The sequence below is a fragment of the Dasypus novemcinctus genome, chromosome 1 (genome assembly GCF_030445035.2).
Source record: "Dasypus novemcinctus isolate mDasNov1 chromosome 1, mDasNov1.1.hap2, whole genome shotgun sequence".
Taxonomy (NCBI): Eukaryota; Metazoa; Chordata; class Mammalia; order Cingulata; family Dasypodidae; genus Dasypus; species Dasypus novemcinctus.
The window spans coordinates 72,689,525-72,709,417 of NC_080673.1; the positions used below are offsets into that span (position 1 = coordinate 72,689,525).

At 41.3% G+C, this 19,893-nt stretch overlaps 1 protein-coding gene and 1 long non-coding RNA gene across 3 annotated transcripts in view; one reads left to right on the forward strand and one right to left on the reverse strand.

Annotated features, from left to right (window-relative positions):
* Window positions 1-17,280: 17,280 nt before the first annotated feature.
* Window positions 17,281-19,192, reverse strand: LOC131275085 (uncharacterized). The gene is made up of 2 exons (XR_009182571.2): window positions 18,772-19,192; window positions 17,281-17,415 (listed from the first exon to the last, which is right to left on the reverse strand). It is a non-coding gene; the product is annotated as an uncharacterized lncRNA (long non-coding RNA).
* A 177-nt stretch (window positions 19,193-19,369) lies between these two features.
* The window catches only part of ANKRD50 (ankyrin repeat domain containing 50), a 57,957-nt gene continuing 57,433 nt past the window's right edge, over window positions 19,370-19,893 (forward strand). For both annotated transcript variants that reach the window (XM_058292977.1, XM_058292981.1), the window contains exon 1: window positions 19,370-19,714. The gene's annotated coding sequence lies outside the window, so the exon portion shown is untranslated. The remainder of the gene's footprint in view (window positions 19,715-19,893) is intronic.

A 19,893-nucleotide genomic window follows, 5' to 3' on the forward strand; every position in this document is an offset into this window, starting at 1 on the left:
GAACATCAAAAGGTCCTATTTAGAAGAGGCTCATACCCACAGAGATGGATTAAGTTTAAGAACATGTTTTTCTAGGGTACATAGCTACAAACCACAACAGTGCAGATACCTCTGAATTTTTTATCTTTCTATTTTATGTATAGTTATCTGTGGTAAGTAGCCCATTAAATTGAATCCATGAAAGTAGAAGCCTTTTAAATAAGGGTACTTAATCAGGAGTTCCATGACATAGAAGGGCATCATTCCTCACAAATTAACACAGAATATTGTGTACATGTTTTTTTTTTTAAATGGTAGAGAGTTTATATAATTTATCAAATTCTCAAAGTTATCCATCTGTGGTACTTTGAAAAACACGTTCATAATATTTTCCCACCCCTTGAATCTGGGCTGTCCTTGTGACTTGGCTTGACCACTACAATGTGGCAGAGGTGACATTGATGAATTCTGGACCCTCAGTGGCTTCCCTGAATCTGCCTTAGCTCTCATTAAACTCTGAGACCACCAAGCTATAAAGAAGCTGTGGCAGTTCAAAGCTTTTGTGGACACCTAAAAATCCTGTTCTTTAAGTCAATCCATTCCTGCGTCCATAAAGGTATTGTAGATGGAATCTTTTGAGGAGATGCTGTTAAGGGATCTTCCTTTTGATTAAATCACTTCATTAGGGAATGGCCCAAGGTGAGTCTTAATCCTCTTACTGGAATCCTTTATAAATGAGGAATAAAAAGCCACATGGGGAAAAAAAGTCAGAGACAGAAAGAAGCCTCCAAAAGATGGAATCAATGAAACTGTGGGAGAGAAGTCATAGACATAGCAGTCCAAAGAAGAACTAGTAATGAGGCCCAGAGGAAAGAGGAGAAACAAGCCATTGTGCCCTAATGTGTGCCTGATCCCCAACAGTTGTAGTTCAAAGAAAACATCTCTGATGATGTCTTGATTGGGATGCTTTCACAGCCTCAGAATTTTAAGCTTTTAACCTAATAAATTCCCATTGTAAAAGCCAACTCATTTCTGGTATATTGCATTGGCAGCAGTTAGCAAACTAAAACAGAAATTATGAGAAAGAGGGCTGGCCATCCAGTCTTTGCAGCCATCCCAGCTGATGTAGCAAACAGGTGAGTGCAGCCAGCTGACTGTAGCTGTATGATTCAGGCCAGGTGAGAGTTATCCTCAGAATTGTGAGAAATAATAAATCTCTCTTGTCTTAAGCCACTAAGTTTTAGAGTAATATGCCACATAGCAATAGACACACCAAAAATCTAATATTCCACAAAAAAACTGTTTAGAAGCAAACAGCAAGTTCGCTTTCCTTTGGGAAGCGATGTGGCTCAACTGGTAGCACATCCACCGACCATAGGGGAGGATCCAGGGTTTGAGACCCAGGGCCTCCTGACCCATGTGGTGAGCTAGACCATGTGCAGAGCTGCCGTGCGCAAGGAGTGCTGTGCCATGCAGGGGTGCCCCCGCGTGGTAGTGTCCCACACTCAAGGGAGTGTGCCCTGCGAGAGAGCTGCCCCGCATTAATAAAAGCAGAACCTGTCCAGGAATGGCACTGCACACATGGAGAGCTGACACAGCAAGATGATGCAACAAAAAAGAGATGCAGTTTCCCAGTGCCACCAAGGGTGCAAGTGAATACAGAACACGCAGCAAAAGGACACAGAGAGCAGACAATGGGGGGAAGGGGAGAGAGAAAAATAAAACAATAAATCTTTAAAAAACAACAACATATAGTTTTCCTTTAAATTTAGAGGTGTCTTGATTAAAAATCCTGAAAGAAAGAGACTATAAACATTTCAATTATCTTTTTCTACTCCATGGGTTTTTAGGAATTAATATTCATTTTAAGAAAAAAAAAGTTTGTTCAAAATTATAGTTTTCCTTTTCTTTGAAGAAGTCAAAATTTGCTGGATCATCTTATCAATATAAGATGTTTCAATATACGGTTCACAGGCCTGAATCCATGTTCAATTTCTCAGGGTAGACAACCAATTTTGCAAGTAATATTAGCCCTGGACTTGTTGTCTGATTTCTCCATTTCCTTGTTTTTTCTTCCCTAACTTAGAGAACGAAGAAATCCTTAGGGAGTAAAATTGACCTACTCTAATTCAGGAAACAGAGCTCAAAGCTAGGAATCATTTTACTCTAGACTGAGATGCAAAAGGTTACCTGTCTCAGAGGATTACTGACCAGACTGTATCTACTGAACATTGATCGATAATTGTCATCTTTACTTTCATCCCCAATTTTTGCAACAATGTCAGTGAACTTTTTAATGCAAATATATATAATCTCTATATACATTTTAAAAGTTCTCATAGAGGATTTTTTCCTCTGAGATAATCATTTTATGTTCTCTGTGTCTGACTCAAAAATAATTATGCATTTATATCTAAATAACTGTATCATCTATTCTATATCTCCTTTGCCCTTTATCATATACTGAGTATAATAATTATGGAGGAAATCTTAGAATCAAATAGAAAAATAGTATTTAATCAATGAGTCTTACATTTTGAAAATCAAGTTTATAATATTTGTTCCCAAAGGGTTATTTTATATTTTACCATGATATGTGAAAATTCCTAAAAACAACTAGTTCACAATTTTAGTCTATTAATTAACACAACTCAGTATCATTTGTTTGCTTTATTTTGTGGAAGCAATAGAGTATTTTAATAATTCCAGACTCCTGTTATATTTTACTCATCATTTTGTGTGCATTTATTTAAATATTACTGGTTTTGATTAGATTGTATTTTTAATCCTCTCAACTCTAGGGAAATTGGAACACTCACACATAAATATCTCTTCTTACTTAAGGATTCTTACTACACAGTTTATTACCAATCTGAATAAATGCATCTATGAATTTAAATATGGTCTAACTTCAATATAAAGTGATATCCTCAATTCAGTTGTTGCTTATGATTTATAGATACATGTTTTTTTTCTCCTCAATCCATGGTCTATTCAAATTGTTATATGACATTAAAATGCTTAGTTTAGCTTTGCATAGGCACTTTCATTAAATGAATTTTTGAAACTTGTTCAGTTATTGACTTACCACCTGTTTTCTTATCTATTGGATTTTCATTATTGACTCATTATCAGTGTAGCAGAAATATTATCATTCTAATACAAATTTTAGATAAAATTTCCTCCCCTTAATTCAGAAAGTTAAAATCAACAAAACAGAACTACTCAGAAAATAAAGGCAAACAAGATGATAACAAAGAAAGTGAAAGAAATCATTGGTTTTCTCATTACAAATTTTTTCACCCACGTAAAAGGAATCTTAGCGTTCTGGTTTTATTTAACTTCCTCCTGAGCATGCATTGCAATGATGGGTCATTTCAATAATGATATCCACATTCCAAAATAATTTTGTTTCCCTCGCTCTCATAGTCTCCTCCAGGGATGCTGAGCACCCTTAAAGAAAGTCACAAAATTATGCAGACACAGCTAATTGTCTACCCAATAAACTTTCTCCACTTCTTTTTATAAAAATAACCCTGATTTTTTTTTTTTTAGGACAGCAATGTGTCTAGCTAATAGAATCCATTTCCTAGCCTACATCACAAAGTTCTAGTAAATTCATGTAAGTATTGAGAATTTGTGTTGAAAATTTCTAGAAAAGTTTTGTTTTCCTGATATAAGCATTACCTACCTCTTATTTTCAGCTTCTTTCCTCATCTTGCTCTTGTCTCAAATGGATATGAGAAGTTGGTGGTTGAACACTACCTTGAGACCGTGTATGGTGACTAACCACCCCAGTTTGCCAGGGACTGAGGGGATTCATTAGACATGGGATTTTCAGTTTTTAAAAGAGAAACAGCCCCCAGCAAACCTGGAAGAGTTGGTTATACTAGGAAATGGCCAGGAAGATTGAAAGCAATACACTCAGAATCATGCAAGAGAAAGATAGAAGGGCTGTTTCTGACTGCACTGCAGAACCACTATCTAAGTCATGTCTTCCAGATTGTTTATTACACATAAAAAAATTAATCCTTATGTGTCAAGTCACTGGATTTAGCTCTCATTACATACCCTTAAACACAATCTCTAATTGTGCTCACTACATTGAAACACTTTAGACCATGTGAAGCATGTCAGAGTTCATTTAAATAGTTTCTCAGAATTGTGCAGTGCACAGCTTGCACAGATATATGTGATGGCTCTGACTGAAACGATGAACCTCCTGACATTCAAGTGATGTGTCCATCTTCTAGAAAATTCTGCATTTTTTCAGCTATACTCCCTCTCAAATTACCTCCAGGAGACATCATTTACCTGATGTCATCTTTAGAGCCTAGTTGTAACTGGTAGCATTACTAGTTGGAAGAAAGGCATAAAACAAGTGTTTCCTTTTGTAAGGAAAGGGTTAAGTTTAGCTTTCACATGAAGGTAGAGCCAAAGCTGGCTCTGCAGTTGGAAGAGGGAGGGAAAGGGGCTCTAGTGGGTTTGGTGTCAAAATTTGAAAGTGGTGCCAAAGCAAGGGTGGCACCAAAGTGAAGGCTGAGCCAATTGTGAAGGGCAGCACCAAATGTGAAAGCAGCACCAAGTTGCTGAATGTAGGGAATGGGAGTGGCAACTAAGAGCAGGAACCCACGTAAGTCAATTAGACCTCTCAGATAGGCTGTAACCCCTGAAGTACCCATTCAGTGGGGAACAGTGGTTGGATCTGCATGTTAAGTTTAGGGTATAAATGTCATTGTTTCTTGTTGTTTGGCACACCAGCCATTTTATCCAGGTCATATCCCTGTTTGGCATGATTGTTAATAAAATTCTTTTCTCCTCCACAATTGGGTGAGCTTTTGTTCTCTTATAGGTACAGCTTTATTTCTAATAACTTTAGGGGCTCATCCAAGATCTGAAGCTTCAGAGGGGGACTCCTGGGACAGATGAGGGGAAGATGCACCCCACTGATTGAGCACTCTTGGACTCCTCTGTTGGGGGTCCACTTTGGCAGCTGAAAGGGCCTGAGATCAGAAGTTTAGATCTGCTGATTATGGATGAGAAAAGGGGAAGGGAAAACCTGCCTCTCATTGACCAGGCAACTCTGTCCACAGGCTAAGGTAAGAAATGGGACTATAAAATATTGCCTTGGTGGTGAGGAAATTCTGATGAGCCTGAGGTTGAAAGAAACCCAGACAAGACTCAGAATGGGGAATAGAGGCAGTTGGTCAACCAGGGAAGGGGGTATCTGTAAGATTGCCCAGGGACATTCCTCTGGATAGTACATTAACGAGGATGTTGAAAAACTAGATTGATAATGATTGGACCAGGAGAAAGAATAAAAAGAAAATGATTAAATATTGCTGTTGCATTTGAGCCAAAGAAAGTATTTTACTGCCTGATGTATTTTGGTCAAAATATTAGGCAGATAAGGATTGGCTCTGTCTGACCTTGCTTTCATAATTCTTTTTGTGCTTATCTGTTTGTTCAGTGTATGTTTTAATACCTCTGGGTGGTAATATTAAATTGACAAATGAAAGTTCTTAAAAGAGCACTAATTCAAATGGCTAAAATTAAATAAGCATTTTTATTGATAAAGTATAAAAATCTTTGAAATGCCTAAATTGAGATGGATAGTTAATTCTTTTTTTTTTTTCATAAAACAGAATGAAGGATATGAGACCTAATTAGATACAGAAATAAGTAAAATGTATGTGGGAGTGCTGACAAAAATTTGGTAAGATAAAGGAATGTGTTTTTTCCTAAGGTAAGATAGCTGGTTTTCATAAAATCAGAATGGAAGTATGTAGACAAAATTTGAATGCATATGGAGAGCTGTAGAAGGTATTGTAGAAGATAGCATTAAGTAAAGGAATGTGTTTTGTGAAGGTAGAATTCATCTTGAGATGTAGCGACTATTGTCTATGTGGTTATGGGTAGTAATAAGAAGTTTGTAGAAGCAATGTTTAAACTGAAACGTATAAAGGGCTAATTCCAGTAAGTCATTATTAAACAGAAACTGAATTGATTTTAATAACAAAAAGTAGTTACATAACAAGAAAAATGGTCAGGGGCCACCTCAATCTGTATATTAAAGAGGTGGTAAAGGGAGATAATCTTAACTCCATTGGGAATCTTCACTTTTCATAAAATAATGGAAGAAGTAGTTTCCCTGTACTGCTAAAGTAAAATACCTATTAATTAACATCTTCATGGTAAAGGTGTAGAAATAAAAAGCAAAGTACTAAAAAGTTAAGTTCATTAGATATGTTACACCTTGCATTGGAAGACATTAACAAGTTTAATCCAAATCTCCCTCCTAGCCCTTATTCTAAAACCTGTCCTACTCATATTCTGGGGAGGACTGGACAACCCACATGCCATCCTGCCAGGGCTAACCATTCTCCCACCAGGAAGGAAACAGCAAAGGAGGTGGCTAGGATCCTCTTCAGCTTAACCCCTTCAAGATAGTCTATGGGTAACCTTTCCTCACCCAGGACCTGGAAACCAGTTTCAGATCAAAACCTGCAAAATAAAGTCCATCAGCTTTGGGAAGATGCAGCTTTTAGGCACCTGGGCTTTTCTATTTTTGTGCCCCAGAATCCTTTTAGTGAAACCCTATGTATTAGTCAGGGTTCTCTATGGAAACAGAATCAACAAGGGATATTTGTCAATAATAAGAGATTTATCAGAGTCTCTCATGCAGCCATGGGGATGCACAAATCCAGGTTCTGCAGGCAGGCTGCAACCAGGCGCTCCAATGAAAGTCCAATGAAGATTCTTGATGAGTTCTGGGACATGTTGGTTGTCCAAAGAAGAGCTGGGAAATTCTCTTTCAATGCTGGAATCACTTCCCCTTTTAAGGAATTCAACTGATTGGGTTAAGCATCACTCACTGCTGATGGCAATCTCCCTGACTGATGTAATTATAACCAGCTATCTATGATTTACCACTGCAGTAAAGTCAATGGTGAGTAAAGTCCATAAATGCCCTTATATTACAGTTAACCCAGTGCTTGCTTGACCAAACAACTGGGCACAATTACCTGGCTGAGTTGACACAATAGCCTAACCATTACCCCTTATATCCTCAAAATTCTAATTAAGTTTATTTCTCCCATCTTGTTAGCCATACAGGGATTTCATCCAGTTTCACCCAGGGTGCCATAGTCATCTTCCTCTAACCATGATAGAATAATAGGAGGGTATTACAACTTGTCAGGTAAGCCCTGCTGCCCCTAACCAGGAGGAAGCAGTTACAAAAGAATGACCATCATCCTTCAGCACCCCTTTACCTTATACCTTCATTCTTAAAGGGGTGCTGAAGGATGCCTCACTAGTTAGTCCATCGACAATTGCATAGCCCATACTTGAGTCAGAATCCCCAAGAGTGTCCCTTTTTATGCTGTTACAAACATGTGGAAAGGTTCCTTAAGGGAAGGTGGGCTAGAACAGTGGCCTGCACCAGTGCCTGTTTGAGCCCCTCTAAAGCCTCTATCTCCCCCAAATTTGGGCAGGTCAAAGTTGATCTGTAGCCTTCCTTTCCAAAATCCTGGATCCTGTCTCCAGGGGATGGCATTCAAGCTGTGGCAGCAATTGCTCCCTTTGTAGAAGAGAGCAGGAAGCTGACTTTCAGAGGAGCTTTAGTTGTTAGCACTCCTCATCAGGTCAGGGCTATTTTGTCTCAGAAAGTGGGAAGTGGCTGACTGACTCCAGAATTCTGAAGCATGAGGCTATCCTAATGGAAAAAAAAAAAAAAAAAGAATTTGTATTGACAACAGACCATAGCCTAAACCTGGCTTCCTTCCTTCAGAAGGGCCCCAACCAAATGGAGACTCCTGAGCATGATTGTTTACACGTGATTGAGTATTAGACCTGAGTCCAATCTGACCTAGGGGAACTTCCCCTGCATTAGCAGGAAAAATTTTCATAGATGGGTCCTCCAGGGTCCTAGAAGGAAGGAGGCACAATGTCTAGGCAACTGTAGATGGACTAACTAGTGAGGTGAAAGAAGCTGGCTGATTTCCCAATGACTGGTCAGCTCAAACTTGCAAATTGTATGCATTAAATTAAGCCTTCAAATTATTAAAGGAAAAGGATGGTACAGTCTACACCAACTCTAAGTATGCCTTTGGGGCAGCTGACACCTTTGGGAAAATTTGGGGAAAGAGGGGGCTGATTAACAGCAAAGGAAAAGGGCTAGATCACAGGGAATCAATAAAACAAGTATTGGCCTAGGGAAATATCAGTGGCACATGTAAGCAGTCACCAGAAAGGTCACATGTTTGAGGCAAAGGGCAATAGGTTAGCAGATGAAGAGGCTAGGGAAACCTCCCTTAGTCCTCCTTTGAAGTTGATGATCCTGAGACCCTCCACTCATGAAGAATTTGGGGTCCCCACATTCTCTGAAAAGGAGGTAAAAGAAAAGGAGGTAATTAGGAGTGACCCTAGATGATCAAGGGAGGTTGCTCCTCCTAGATGGCAGGCAAATGTTGAATAAGCAAGTAATGAGAGAGGCATTAGCAGTCTTACACCAAGGGAGTCATTGAGGGGTACAGGCCATGTGTGATCTGGGTTTTAAGTATTTTGGATGTGTGGGCCTTTATACTGTAGCTAAACAAATAAGGGATTGATGGATAATTTGCCAAAAGGTCAATAAGAACGTCTTAAGGAAGCAAGAACAAGGGGGAAGGAAGCCAGGCTTCAGGCCATTCCAGAGAATTCAGGTTGATTACACTGAAATGTCCCCAATTGGTCAGCTAAAGTATGTTCTGGTTACTGTAGATCATCTGATAGGATGGGTGAAGGAGTATATTCTGGCCTCAGCTACAGCATCAGGAACTTCTATAATTATCCTTGAACAGATTATTCCTCATTTTGAGTTAGTGGAAAATACAGACTCAGACAATGGTACCTACTTTACCTCCCGTGTGCTGCAGAATGTTATGTGAAGCCTAGGTATTGCATGGAACTTCCATACACGTTGGCACCCACCATCTTCAGTAAGAGTGGAGAGAATGAATCAAACTTTAAAGAAGCATCTTTGTAGGTTGGTCTTAGAAACAAAATTACCCTAGATTAAGTGCTTACCCATAGCCCTTTTGAGGATGACAACTGCCCCTAGGAAAGAACTGGGAATTTCCCCTTACGATATACTTTTTGGCTTGCTTTTCCTAGAAGGACTGGAGACCTCCCTTCCTTAGAGTCAAAGGATCTCTTCCTTAAGAATTATATACTGGCTTTGTCCTCTACTTTGTCATCCCTCAGGTATTGTGGTTTGCTGGCCCAGATCCTTCCTCTTGAATTCACTGTCCATAAGCACCAACCTAGAAGTTGGGTCCCAATCAAGTCATGGAAGGAGTGTAAACTTCAGCCAACCTGGGAAGGATCCTATCAAGTTTTGTTGACACTGAACTGCAGTCTGGACAGCAGAAAGAGACTGGACCCACTACTCTTGAGGAAAAGGAGCCATACCAGTACCAATACTAGATGATAAATACCCAACAACACTGTCCAAGTCCTGGGAAATAACTCTAACCTTGGATATCTTAAGGATTACTCTGAGAAGGCAATAAATGGGAGGGCATATCAGGAAAGGGAGAGGGACTGGTTGGACTCTGTATCAGTGGCCTTTGTGAGAAGACATCCTCCACTTAGAGGGCAGGCTATTATCCATATCCACATTGTCTAGTGCCTTGAGAGACTAGTGGATGAAGGATTTAAAGTTTCCAAAATGGGAAGCGGATGTGGTTCAACTGATAGAGCATCTGCCTACCATATGGAGGGTCTAGGGTTCGATCCCCAGGGCCTCCTGACCCATGTGGTAAGCTGGCCCACATGGAGTGCTGCTGTGCACAAGGAGTGCCATGCCATGCAGGGGTGTCCCTGTGTAGGGATGCCCCATGAGCAAGGAGTGCACCCTGTAAGGAGAGTTGCCCCATGTGAAAAAAGAGCAGCCCTCCCAGGAGTGGCACTGCAGATGCAATAAGAGAGTGCAACAAAAAAGAGACACAGTTTCCCAGTGCCACTGGGTAATGCAGGAGGACACAGAAGAACACATAGTAAATGGACATAGAGAGCAGACAATGGGGGGAAAGGGGAGAGAAATAAATAAATCTTTTAAAAAAATAAAATAAAGTTTCCAAAAATGAGAATAATTATACTGACTACAATGTTCCTGATTTGGATCATGATAAGCCCTGTTAAATTTTTTCTTAAATTTCTCTCCCCTTCCCCAGTTGTCTGTTCTCTGTGTCTGTTTGCTGCATCTTCTTTTGTCCGCTTCTGTTGTTGTCAGCAGCATGGGAATCTGTGTCTCTTTTTGTTATGCCATCTTGCTGTGTTAGCTCTCTGGGTGTGTGGCACCATTCCTGAGCAGGCTGAACTTTCTTTCACACTGGGAGGCTTTCCTTATGGGGGGTGCACTCCTTGTGCATGGGGCTCCCCTACGTGGGGGACACCCCTGCATGGCACAGCACTCCTTGCACGCATCAGCAGTGCGTGTGGGCCAGCTCCACAAGGGTCAAGGAGGCCCGGGGTTTGAACTGTGGACCTCCCATGTGGTAGATGGACGCCCTATCCATTGGGCCAAGTCCACTTCCCAGCCCTGTTAAATTGATAGTAAATGTAACCAAAGGCCTAGAGTCTCAGACTGTGCAGTTTGATGCCTGCCAAGTGATAAAATGTGAGGATTTAGGACATCAGTGGTGGCTGAGTGGCAAAATAAATATCTATGCCCAGAGTCACCGAGAGGTTATCTCAACCGCCCCCCCCACCCCACCTGAATTGGAAATTTTTGTGGTGGACAACTGAGGACAAGGAGCAGTGGAGGCCAGATTCACTGAACCCCTGGAGGACGAAATTGCCTTTTATAAAGGTAATACCCCAACAGACTGTAAAAACATCCAGAGTAACCTGGTGGTAAAAACCAGTAGAAAGGCAGACAAATTCAGCAACAATGACCATTATTCTTCCCTGACAGAGTCTATGGGATGGGGGTGGACTTTACTGGTAAAGATCCTCTGGGAGGTTCCATATTGGAGTCCTTCCTCCCCCTGAAGATATGACATCAACTATGCCCCCTCCAGCTAACTCTTCAGAGATACCAAGGGAAAACCAACCAAAGGCCAGTTTCCCAATTCAGAATGGTCCCAAAGCAGTCAGGATACTTAAGGCAGAAGATTTAAAGTAAATCATAGAAATAGAGACAGGATATGGGGAGACAAATACCTGGGTAGAACGAGTCAAATATATAGTCCAGAGTCTGAACAAAAGCAACTGTTATGCTTGTGCAATAAGTTGGCCCACTGCTCATATCATACCCTTCCTGTTAGGTATGCAAAAGCATGAAAAGGAGTTTAAGTGCATGGTACTCCTCTTCTAAAATGCTACTCCTGGTGAAAATTATAGTGCATTGTCTTCTCTCTCCCCCCACCTCTCAAAAAGGGAAACATCAGAGCCATACCAGCTTCCCATCTTGGTCCAGGATGTCATTCTGCCTGTCCCTCTAGATTGGGAAAAAGGGGTCCAGGACCTTGGGACCATGGCCTTGTGTACATGAGTATGGAACATGAGGATAGTAATGGCAATTTCTCCAGTTTGGCCATACCCCAAGCAGACCTTTGGTGGTACTGTGAAAAGGGTGTCTTCTGACCCGTCTTACCTGAGAAGTGGGGAGGAACCTGTGCTCTGGTTCAATTGGCCAGTCCATTTACCCTGGCATTTGAAAATAAAGAAGAAACACAAAATCAGGGAAAGAGAAAGGAGAGAAGTTTACCTTGTTCTTTTGATGACCGAATTTATCTATATAGGATAGGAGTTCCTCAGGGAGTCCCAAATGAATTTAAAGCTAGAAATCAGGTAGCTGGAGGATTTGAGTCATTCTTCAGCTAGTGGGTCACCATTAATAAAAGTGTGGATTAGATTAACTATATATCATAATCAACAAAGATTTATCAATCACACTAGAGATGCAGTTAAGGGAATAGCAGAACAATTGAGTGCTACTAGCCGAATGGCATGAGAAAATAGAATAGCCCTAGATATGATGCTAGCAGAAAAAGGAGGTGTCTGTATTATGATTGCAGGTAGTTTTTGTACATTCATCTCCAATAATACGGCCCCAGAAGGAACTATCACCAAAGCCTTGCAAGGCTTAACAGCCTTATCTGATGAGTTGGCAGAAAATTCTGGCATTGACAGCACCCTCATGGGATGGTTAGAGAAAGAGACCTGGTTTGGAAAATGGAAAGGAGTGGCACTGTCTGTCCTGATTTTCCTTATCATTGTGGCTGGGGTACTCACGCAGTTGGATGTTGCATCATCCCACGTTTGCAAAAGTTAGCTTAAAAAACTCATTGAAAAGGCTCTAACCAAACAGATGCCCATACAGTATAAGCAAAACAAGTTATACCGCATAAAGAGGAAGATCTCTATGATGAAGAATGTGAGGAAGCTCTTAGCAGATTTGAGAAACTAAAGTATGAAAACTAAAGAGTCTGAAAGAGGGGAGATTTGTAAGGAAAGGGTTAATTTTAGATATTGCACGATGGTAAAGCCAAAACTGGCTCTGCAGTTGGAGGAAGGAGGGAAAGGGATTCTAGTGGTTTTGGTGCCAAAATTTGAAAGTGGTGCCAAAGGGAGAGCAGTGCCAAAACAAAGGTGGCATCTATTGTGAAGGGCATCACTAAATTTGAAAGCAGCACCAAATTGCTGGAATGTAGGGAATGGGGGCAGCACCTAAGAGCAGGAACCATGTAAGTTCCTCTCAGACAGGCTGTAACCCCTAAAGTACCCAATCAGTGGGGAACAGGGGAGGGACTGGTGTGTTAAGTTTAGGGTATAAATGTCATTGTTTCTTCTTGTATGGCACACCGGTCATTTTATGCAGGTTGCGCACCAGTTCTTGCAAGATGGTTAATAAAATTCTTTTCTCCTCCACAATCAGGTGAGCTTTTGTTCTCTGACAGGTACAGCTTCTTTCTAGCACTTTCTTCAGGAGTGTGGGGATATATACATATATCGTTAAGAAAATAATCATCACGTGGCATTCTCTAGTAGAGAAATCACCTCTAAGTTACTGTGTTTCAGTTAAAAGAATTGGCATACTGTGTTCCTAGACTTGGGGATTTTAATTACATTTTTCCCATCAGAATAATTTTCAAAAAACTGAATGGGCTTAATCAAAATTTAATGAAAATAAAAATAAAATTTAAGACTCCAAAGGTATGATCATTTATTTGACTGATTGAAGAGTGCTAATAAGAAATATAGGCACATAGATAAAACTTGACTAGTAAGGATATTATGAATTGCCTCACAGAGGCCATTAAACATCCAACCTGGTTTAGAAAAATAAACTATTTCTGAGCAGTTGACTCTCCTGCCATCAGCTTCTTGGCACTTCTATGTGGCAGTATTGTCTCTGCCTCCTAGACAATCAAAGTGCAATATAAATGAAACCCTGGCTACATGTGTAGGATGGGAAGCGTGGAATACACAGGAGACTGTGTGACCTGAGGAAAACGTCCTCTAAGATATATTGCTCCTATATACTATTTGTTCAGTTTATTTTTATGCTTTCTAGTATGTAATATTAACCTTACAAATTAATTTAACCTACCTTCCTGAGGTTGCCAATACCAAGGCATGCTGGCTAAGCAAATGTGGTGGTTTGAAGCTGTATGTACCCCAGAAAAACATACTCATAAATCTAATCCATTCCTGTGGAGGTAACCCCATTCTAAGTAGGACATTTTCATGAAATGACTTCAGCTTAGTGACACACCTCATTCAGGATGGGTCTTAATCCTATTACTGGAGTCCTTTATAATGATAATGGGGAAAGGGGAGAGAGAGAGAGAGAGAGAAAGAGAGAGAACCATGGAAGAAGCTTGAAAGCAACAAAGCCCAGAAGAAAAGGGAAAGACCAGCACACACCACCATGTGGCAAAGAGGTCAAGGATCGATAGCACCTGGTCTTCAGGGAGAAAGCATCACCTTGATTTGGATATTTTCCAGGATGCTAACCATATGTAAGTGAATAAATTCCCATTGTTTAGGCCAAACCATTTCATGGTAATTTGCTTTAAATAGCCTAGGAAACTAAAACAGCAAGTAACAGAGAATTGGGGGAAAAATAAAATAAAGGTGTGGTTTTAGAAGAGCAGAGGACCTGAGGACAACAAATAAAATAATATTTCTAATTTATCTGTGAATCCATTGAGTTAGTATATTAGGTACAGCAAATCAAGTGATTAAAATATTTTCAAAGAATGCATAGCAGACATAAAGTTATGAAAGTTTACCTTAACAAAGGATATTTTGCATTCATTCCAAATTACTATAATTTTATATAACTATTGCTATTATTGCATATGACCATATTACTTTGGAGTCAAGATTGTAATTTATTACCAAGTCAGTTTCAGCTGTTCTCAGATAATTAAAATGTGATGCAGAGAATTCTTCATGAATGACATTTATCAGGATGAGAGACTTGATGAAAGTATAGTGACTTTGGACTTGGGCAATGGGAAGCCCATTAAACTATATACTAGCCTATAGAAGACAAGGAGAAAAAAAGTAGTTAAGAGAATCCGATGGATGGACAAGTGTTAGAGGGTTCTTAACTTGCTTCTTTAAATGACTTGCTCCATATGAGTACCAAGACAAGGATATGAATTTCAGAATCATACTATCATGTGTTCTATAGGTGTGATTTTGACTTATATTAAGTTTTTGCTCTATTATCTAGGAGCTTATAGCATAAAGGTGTAGCATTGTAACCAGGTGCTCAATAACCACATCTAGTGATTCTTCAGTATTCTTGGCTGGTGATTCTGCAAAATAAATTTTCTTCTGGGGATTAATTATTTAAATGAAAGGCCTATATCTCACAAATTTTATCAAAATAAAACAAAACAAAAACTATTTTTAGGCTTGTTTTCAAGAAAAGGAGATAATACAGCTGACAACAAATATTTTTAAAGTGTGTATTAGTCAGTCAAAGGAGTGCTGATGCAAAGTACCAGAACTCTGTTGGCTTTTATAAAGGGTATTTATTTGGGGTAGAAGCTTACAAGGCCATGAAGAGTCCAACTTAAGGTGCCATGAGGGGTACTTCCTCCCCTAAAGTTTGTTGCCATGTGTTGAAGCAAGATGGTGGGTGATGTCGGTGAGGGCTCAGGCTTCCTTCTTCCTCAGAAGACTCTGTGGTTCCAACCTCTTCCGATCTCAGCTTTAGGCTGGCAGAAGACTCATCTCTCTTCCCAATGCTAGTTTCTTTCTGGGCTCAGCTGCTCTGTTCTCTTCACTAGGTCAGCTATAGACTATCAGGCTCATCTCTCTTCTCAGGCCTCTGCTATGTCTAATCAGCTGTCTCTTCTCCTCTGTGTTCTTCTCTTTGTGTGTTCACCATCCAAGGGGGTGAGGACGCAACAACCTACTGATGTAGCTGAATCAAAGCTATAATCTTAATTTAATCATTACTTGATTATGAGGCAAACTTTGAATTTAATACAAAGAGTATCGCGCCCAGAAGAATCAACCAGTTTACAAACATAATCAATATCTCTTTTCTTTTTTAAAGATTTGTTTTTTATTTATCCCCCCACCCCCAGATGTCTGCTCTCTGTGTCCATTTGCTGTGTGCTCTTCTGTGACCGCTTCTATCCTTACCAGTGGCATCGGGAATCTGTTTCTTTTTTTTTGTTGCGTCACCTTGTGTCAGCTCTCTGTGTGTGGCACCGTTCTTGGGCAGGCTGCACTTTCTTTCATGCTGGGCGACTCTCCTTATGGGGCACACTCCTTGTGCATGGGGCTCCCCTACGCGGGGGACACCCCTGCGTGGCAGAGCACTCCTTGTGTGCATCAGCACTGTGCATGGGCCAGCTCCACACAGGTCAAAGAGGCCCGGGGTTTGAACCACGGACCTCCCATGTGGTAGGCAGATGCCCTATCCATTGGGCCAAGTCTGCTTCCCTCAATATCTCTTTTGAGAATTCATAAATAATATCAAACTTTCACAAAATGTAAGGCTTAAATAAGCAGTCTTTTAAAAAAGAATATTTTAAAAGGGTAGCCACAGATAGAGATTCCTATCATTATACTTATATTAATTAAAGCCTTTCCATGGTGTAGGTCTAAGTCCAGTAAGAAGGTGTATATGCGTGTATGTGTTAAACAAAGTACTGTTATTAATAGTAGCATTAAAATAATCTAGGACGGGTTTGGTAGTACTTCAAAGTTTATGTCCAGCTTTTGTCACAGTTTTGTTTAACAGAGTGTGAGATTCATTAGCAATGAACAGAGTTCTTTAAACTGGTGCAGACAATTTGAAAAACTGCTAGAGAGAATTCTTCTTAGATCCTTTCAAGATGCAAAGTAACTAATACCTTCCTTTAACGGACAGCCTGCAGGATGCTAGCGGAAACAACATATGCTCTAATATGAGTGGCTGGGTCTAGTGGATTCCTGGTCTTGACAAAATTCAATATATTCAATGCTGCTGATCCTGCTGGCTACTTGTTGTACTGGCCAGGTACACTGTCACCTGCTGCTGCTGCCATGAAATTACCAGGCTGCCAGCCATGAGAATCATTTGGTAAAAGAGGAAAATTAAATTTAAGGCATATATGATATGTGTGAAAATAGAAGCTGAATGATCAATAGTAGAGCAGTTAGCAAGTAGTCTGAATGCTTTTGTATAGTGAACAGGATTCTTTAAATTTGTGGTATAATCTGAAAGACTGCCATGATGACTCTTGAAGAATTATTCTGTAAATAAAAATGAATGACACTAAACAGTCTTATAAATGAGTCATCTATATTTTTATAGCATTTTATTCAATATCACTGGCACTCTAAAATCTAAGTATTCCACTTTTGCAGCTTTTAGCTATTGCAATTATTGAAAATAAAGCTTGCAAATAGGAAGATATTGAAATTTACCCATACCGAACAAGGAAGGAGTTGAATATACTATTTAACAAGAGTGTAGACATTACAAAAGAAATAATTTTGAAATTTTATATTTGTGCTTTGAAATATCTCAACTTGTGAGGAGACTCTCTTGATGGAGCTATTATTTTTTACTGGATAAAATTATATTTTGTATCTGAATGGATTAAAATTGAGAAAACCTGCAATTTTGCAGTATCTAAATTTGATTGACATCATCAAAATAATCAAAACTAAAGAAAACTTATTAGATTTGTCCTGTAAAAATATTTTTTGAAGGAAGGTTCTCTGAACTGAGACTAAAATAAGACAGCACCTATGAAAATATTTGGGCTGAAACTTTTACATTTCCATACAAAGAAATTAGAATTGAGAATATATTTTATTTAGCAAAGTTTACTAGATCCATTATCATCTATAGATAGAATTTTCTCAATTAAAAACATGGTCTTCAAGGAGGTGTTACATGAAGGTATCAACATTTTCAAACGGATGTCACTGTGAAGAAGATTGCAAGAAATTTTATGAACAAATGAAAAGTAAAGAAGCCATATATATTAGTCAGGGTTCTCTGGGGAACAGAATCAACAGGAGGTATCTGTCAATAGTATGAGACTTTATAAGAGCCTCGTGACTGTGGGGAACACAAGTCCAGGTTCCCCAAGCAGGCTGCTAACCAGGGGTTCCAATGAAAGTCCAGTAAAGGTCCTTGATAAGTTTCAGGGAGGCCTTGGCTGTGGAAAGCTGGAAAATTTTCCCTGAATGCTGAAATCACTTCAGGCATTGGACTGATTGGATAAAACATCACTCATTGCTGGCAGCAATCTCCTTGGTTGATGCAGATGTAATCAGCCACCTATCTATGCAGTAAACTCCTTAATGAGTTAAGCCTGAAAATGGCCTCTTACTACAATTAGCCCAGTGCTTGCTTGACCAAACAACTGGACACAATTACCTGGCTGAGTTGACACACTAGCCTAACCATCACACCATACAGCTATTTTAAAAGCATTCTTCAGCAAAATATCAATACGCGGTTATTGGAGATGATGTGGCTAAGGAACTGATGAAAGTTTGCTGATATGTACCTAGTATAAGTACTCTGCTTAAGCCACTTTCAATATTCACATAATTTTTGCGATGTTTGCTTTTAGTATACTTAACGTTATTTTTATTTTTTAAAGTTTTTGAATAAAACTACTTAATAGCTCTTCCAAACATGATAATCCAAGTTGCCAATCAATAAATAAGTGGATCTAAGAAACATCCAACTTTACATTTATTGTCTCCTTTTTGTTCACAAAAACGTCTTGGTTTGGCCAATATATTGTACGTCACTAAATAATGTAAGCTCAAGGTCTCAGATGAAATTTAATATCAACAAGCCTCAGATGGTATGGATTGGCTGGCAATAAACAAGATGGAAGAGTAAACACAAGCACAATCTATCGGGCTGTTTTTCTAACTGTGTGACAGCTATACTTCGAAATTCTTAAAACCAGATGGAAAACTTGCTTAATATTTTGGGAACTAAGCACAAATTCAAATTAATGACGAATAGGGGGTGGGCAGTTCTATTAGCTTTAGCATAAACATTAACAATAATAAAGATACCACATTTCCTACTCCATCAGTTGACAATACCTTTTTCCAGCAGAAATTTGGAGTCGAAAAAACCCTAATCTACCAGAGTATAAACAACTTGCATGTATTGTTCAAAAGTAACAATCCCCGTGGGGAGGCCCTCTATAGCCTCTCATCTTACTCTACTTCCTGAGCTCGACCTTGAACCTTTTCCCAATCGTTCCCCGCAGGTCCTCAAGGGGTTCTGAAGGACTGGGGCCTGAGACCCACCTGCTTTCATCCGCTATCTAGTCCTTTACAAAGGCAGATGGGAAGGTCTACACGCTATTTTTATAACGTTCTTCCCAGTTCCTTCCTTCCTTCTCCTGGTCCCAGGCGAGAAAGTACAGGCGTCCCCGGAATTCAGTGGGTTGAAAGGAGACCGGGAGGACTAAGGCGTGGTCGCGGCCCGAAGCGTCCTTGGGGGGAAAGGGGTTAAGGGAGAGGCTATGGGCAAACCACCCAGTCCAACTGCCCCTCCTAGGAGCGGGACAGGCCCCAACAGCCAGCGAGTCCCTCCAACCTGAAGACAAAGGAAGGATCAGGGCCGAGCGGTGACGGGGTGGGTGGGGGCAGCGACTCGCGTGAGCTCCGGGACGTGAGAACGCAACCCCCGCCCCGGTCTCCGCCCACTCCCGGGAAGGCGGGGCCCCAAAGCTGCCCCAAAAAAGGCCTCCCCGCCCCCGGCGCGGGCAGCGAGTCCCGGGCGGCCGCACACGCCCAGGCACCGGCGGCCACAGCCCGCGCCGAGGGGGAGGGGGCGAGGAAAAGGGGCGGAGCGGGCGGGCAAAGAATGGCCGGGCCGCGGGCTGGGGGCGGGGCCTGGGCTGGGGCGGGCGGGGCCGCGGGCTGGGGCGGGGCGGAACCAGCCGGGTCCCCGACTGCCTGAGACCAAGTCACTGCCCTGACGGCGGCGGCGGCGGCGGCGGCGGCAGCTGTTGGACGGTGGGGGTTGGGAAACGGACGACGAGGCTGCGGGAGCAGCTGGAACTGGCAGTCGCCGGCGCCCAAGCCGAGGATCTGGAGCTTGGAACGTGCCCTGAGCCGGCCGGAGGAGGTGGCTGCAGTAGAAGTCCGGGAAGCGGTGGCGGCGGTGGCTTCTTAGAGCAGCAAGTATTTCAGGCTGAGGGAGTCCGCAACGGCGGCGGCGGCCACGGCGGCTGCTGGGGCCGAGGTAACGGGGGCGGCGGTGGGGGGGGGGGGGGAACGAGGCCCCTGCGTCAGGTCGGAAGCTCGAGGCTGAGGCTCAGGCTCGGACCTGAGCCACCCACCCACCCATCTCCAGCCTTAGGCTCCAGACCGGTCTTCTCTCTTCGCTCCTCCGTGGGCTGGGCGGGGGCGGGGGCGAGAGCG